The 4,921-nt window shown below is 52.2% G+C and overlaps 1 pseudogene; it reads left to right on the top strand.

Annotated features, from left to right (window-relative positions):
• Window positions 1-2,194: 2,194 nt before the first annotated feature.
• LOC124683618 lies at window positions 2,195-3,341 on the top strand (annotated as a pseudogene).
• The last annotated feature ends 1,580 nt before the right edge of the window (window positions 3,342-4,921 follow it).

Genomic DNA, 4,921 nt, shown 5'->3' with positions numbered 1-4,921 from the left:
AGGCAAAACCCTGACCTCCAAAATGAACAAGTTTTCAATTAAACAAGTTCATCGTTCCTAGGTGTCCACTCCCTGGATATTCAATGCAGTAATTGTGGACATAATTAAATCAGCCTTGAGAACTTTCTCCGTTCGTTCCTTTGTTATTTAGATTCTCACCATAAATAGAAAATAAATGAATTGTAAAGGAAGCATGAAAATAAATCACAAGAAATAGGAAAGGACAGGATAATAGAGAACACTCATAGCAGATTCATTCGGGAGATAACTGAAACTGTTAAAATAATGAATTGCAAACGAAAAGATGAACAACCTCTTACAGATCCAGTACCCTTGGATCAGATACAAGGACTTAAACACACATTTGCATTTTTACCTTCTGATGGATAAAATCAAGACAAACGTGCTCTTCTATTCAACTAAATTCAAGTACAGAAAATATAGAAAAGTTGCAGGACTATGATAATAAGAGCAAAGGCTAAAAAAATCAATATGACCAGTTTTGAGGCCGTAATAAAACAAAACAAATGAGGCATTAGCAAAAAGCAAATACACAACAGAAGACAATACTACAACCTATCCAGTTTTCAGGCCAAGACATACATGGATTTAGTTTACTTGTACCTGAAGACGTCTCCTAGGCATTGCCTGGAGCAGGGTCGCTGCACTACCAGACTACCAGTCTACCACGATGACGTGAGCTCATAGGAGCGTCCACCGAAGATGGCCGTTCGGCAGCTGCTGTTGTCACCGCTGCGCAAGACAAGGAAGAGATGCAGTCAGGAAGAGAATTGAGGCAACGGCAGGCATGGCAGCAGCTCTCTTTTCATTGGCCAGAAGTTCAGTTTCTTGAGTCTTGACAAAACTTGGCTAATTCATAGGGCAGTCAACCAATTTTAATATTTAGATCGGTATATTTAAGCCAGTTCAAATACAAGCTCAGCCAGAAAATATATTCGCATCATGAAAATGTAAGCTGAGAATTTTTTTACCAAATGGTAACATTTCAGATAATGGATAATCATTATGCCTTACCGTTTTCCCCATGAAAAAGCCGTTCAAAGATCGGACTGGATAATCCCTGATTCGTCTCCTACAGTCATGAAAACAAGGTTTCCAAATACTCTTGGGGCAATGGAAACCGTAACCCCATTGCAGACTTGGCTATTCTCAAGATCAGGCTACCTCTCGTGAAGGTTGTTTGTCGTCTGGGTACTTTGTACTCTCCCAGCAGGCACCTACTCTCTTAGCTCCTCGACCTAGCAACCAAACAAGCAACTGATTTCAAGCAGATTCGATGCGTATAGGCTACAGAATGAGAAGTATACGCATAACAAGATGTTGCTGACGAAGAGCTGACCTTTTTCAGGCGAATGGCTCGGACAGAGTCGTGGTCGTATGTCGAGGATGAGGCTTCGTAGACGTCTTGGCCAGGTCCTCCAGGGAGGCCGAGCTCGTCGATGCGAGGGAGACAAGGGATCGAGACGGGCGGGAAATGGAGGCGGCGGCTGATCTGAGCGCTCTCCACCTCCTCCTCTTCCTCCGATTCGCCCCACTCGAGCGGATCTCTAGGATCTGAGAGAAGAGGAGGGGATAACCAGGCTCACCTGAGCCTCTAGGGTGCGCGCTGCCAGCCCCCGCCGCCGCTCGGTTGATGCCTTCAGCCGCCAGAGGACACGCGCCGCCAACCTCCGCCGCCGTGTCGCCTCCGCGCGGACGTCTGCCGCGCCTGCCGGCGGTCGGAGCGGCGATGTTGTGCTTCCGAGCGGGGGAGAGGAAACGAGAGGAGGCGGCGGATTGGGGGAGAATGAGAGGAGGGGGGGCAGGGGATTGGGAGTGGAGAGGAGGCTCCCGATAGGCTAGGGTTTTCACCGTGGGCGCACTGAGAAACGACGGGAGAATGGCGACCTGAGCGAGTGACTTCGTTGCCTCTGCTCGCTGACCCCACGCCTGCAAGGCCCCATCTGTCATGGACCTACTTAGACAAATAAAGAGTGAAAGAACAATTATCGCATCCGACGACTGGTGAAAAGTGGGTTTAGAAATTTACTATTGCAACGTGATTGGACGAACCAGATTTGTTTGCCCGGCCTGGTTGGGAGGGTACTCTTGCAATATTTATAGGAAGGAATGCTACTCTACGACGGTGTATGCTCTGTTAAATAGTGGCCGGCTAATTAACAGACCGCTCGGCATGGGTTTCTTGGTCGCTAGGAGCTACATTGTTGTTGCTGCACTCCTCTGTGTGTGTGTGGTTCTTCCTTGCAACGCTAAGCTCTCCACCAAGTTCTACGCCAAGACGTGCCCGAGCGTGGAAGCCATCGTCCGGGCGGTCATGGCGCCGGTCGTCACCGCGGAGCCGCGGATGGGCGCGTCCATCATTCGGCTCTTCTTCCACGACTGCTTCGTCAACGTCGGTCCATCGCATTTGTCATCGCCTTAATTTGCTTCTCTACCTAGCTTCCTGAGCTTAATAATCAGCACGCATGCGTGTACGTTTGCGCAGGGATGTGACGCGTCGATCCTCCTTGATGACACGCCGACGTTCACCGGCGAGAAGAACGCCGGCGCCAACGCCAACTCCGTCCGCGGCTATGAGGTGATCGACGCCATCAAGACGCGCGTCGAGGCCACCTGCAAGGCCACAGTCTCATGCGCCGACATAGTCGCGCTGGCAGCCCGCGACGCCGTAAACCTGGTGAGCGCACACACCCGATATTACCTCACAGCTCGCGACGTGTTAATAACTGACGCCACTCTGCACGACACGGCAGCTCAGTGGCCCGACGTGGAGCGTGCCACTAGGCCGGAAGGACTCACGCACGGCGAGCCAGAGCGCGGCCAACGCCAACCTCCCTGGTCCCGGCTCCAGCGCCGCGTCGCTCATCGCGGCGTTCGCGGCGAAGGGGCTGTCGGTGCGCGAGATGACGGCGCTCTCCGGCGCACACCGTGGGGCGGGTGCGCTGCCTCTTCTTCCGCGGCCGCATCTACGGCGAGCCCAACATCAACGCCACCTTCGCGGCGGCGCGGCAAAAGACGTGCCCGCAGACCGGCGGGGACGGCAACCTCGCGCCGTTCGACGACCAAACGCCGGACACGTTCGACAACGCATACTACACGAACCTCGTGGCGCAGCGTGGGCTGATGCATTCGGACCAGGAGCTCCAGGCCCTGAGGAGCTCTTCAGCGGCGGGTCGCAGGACGCGCTGGTCAGGAAGTACAGCAGCAATGCTAAGATCTTCGCCGGCGACTTTGCCAAGGCGATGGTCAAGATGGGTGGCCTCGTGCCGGCCGCAGGGACGCCGACGGAGGTCAGGTTGAACTGCAGGATGTTTAACTAGGGATTGTTACTGGGTACTCCGTATTACGTACTGACTGTTTGTGACCAACAACATCACTTCACAAGCTTCATGTGATTATTATGACCCGCAGACACGACCATGATGAGGGTTAAGCCGATTATGCTTAAGTGCTTAACTAAGGATTATATTCTCCATTTATTATGCATGGCCGCCTGATAATCGGGATGTGCAATTATGCCATAAAAAAGACATTGTGATCTAGGTACTGACGATGTGACCAGGTGTGAAACCAGTGTGTCAGTTGCCTATTCCACGGTACCTCGGAGGAGGGATCCTCACGAGGGGGAGAAAAGTAGGGGCCATAGGGCGGAGAGTCCTCGGGGCGGTGGTACGCGATTTGCCCAGCTTCAGAACACCTGCTCGAGGACAGGGTCTACTGCTGCTTGTCTGGAATTATCTGGACGCTTTCGCGTTGTCACAATGAGTTGTGGTTGTGCCTCTAGGGCTCCCAGGATCCGGCTTATAAAGGCGCTCGGATCTAGGGTTTACACGGAGAGTCCTAGCCGGAATACAAGATACCTAACTACGGAACATTACATTGTCGTGCACGTCAAGGATCCACCTTTCCTTATGCGCCGTATTGGATCCGGATACTTCATGGGTCTTCACATATCTGACTATCTTCATATGGCGGTTAAGATTCGGCTCCTGTCACCTGGGCTGGACTTCATCCATCTTGATCTACAGCAATTGGACCGCCCGATGGGCCGCATGCCACCATCACCGTCTATGGGCCACCCGGTCTTGCCGGATCTAGGTCATGTTGTTGATATACCCATAAAGTATACCCACAACAGTAGTCCCCGAAGTTCTCCGAGATTCATCATTCCTCCGACTTCCCTCAGCTCGGATCCGAAGAGAATCTTGAAGAGCTCCCAAAACTTCCTTGTTTCCGACTTCATTCAACCGAAAATCATTTGTTCTTCTGTAACGGTACTTAGCAGATTCACGCCCCCGTCGCGCACAACTTCTTTTTTTCACGCGCTAAATTTTTGGAGATGCGAACTGCGTCGTTTTATCGCTTTTAACCTAAGACACGTGGCGGTTATCCAACGATGTGACCGTTCCGTTCCCACCGTTGGATCCGGCTCACGAATCTCCGCGCTGGGTCTATAAATATCCCCCACGCTCGGTAAGTTTTCACTTTTCACAAGCATTCACCACTTCGTCTTCTTCCTCGCGATAGTGCCGCCCCGTAGATCTCATCTCCGGCGAACTCCTCCGCAGGAAGCTTCGTCCGATGTCGCTCTAGTGCCGTTTTCGACCCGAGCTACGCGCGGTTGAACGGGAAATCTCACCCGCTGCCGAATCGTGGTCATCCGGACCTCCACGCGCCAAGTCCGATGACCTCGACCTCGCCGGCGCAACGGGGAACCGCCACACCGTTGCCGGTAAGCTCGCCGGACCCGTAGAAGAAAACATAGTTTAGCTTAGTTTAGTTCCGGCTAATCAGATCATTTCACCACATGCATGCAACCGGAAGCATGTCCACTAATTCACCTAAGTGTATTGGTAGTTCTCCGAATAGTCCATAACCAAGCTCAAGAGAACCAAGTTTT

The sequence above is a fragment of the Lolium rigidum genome, chromosome 1 (genome assembly GCF_022539505.1).
Source record: "Lolium rigidum isolate FL_2022 chromosome 1, APGP_CSIRO_Lrig_0.1, whole genome shotgun sequence".
NCBI lineage: Eukaryota > Viridiplantae > Streptophyta > Magnoliopsida > Poales > Poaceae > Lolium > Lolium rigidum.
Note: the sequence above shows the minus strand (reverse complement) of the source record. Positions and strands in the feature narration are given on the sequence as shown.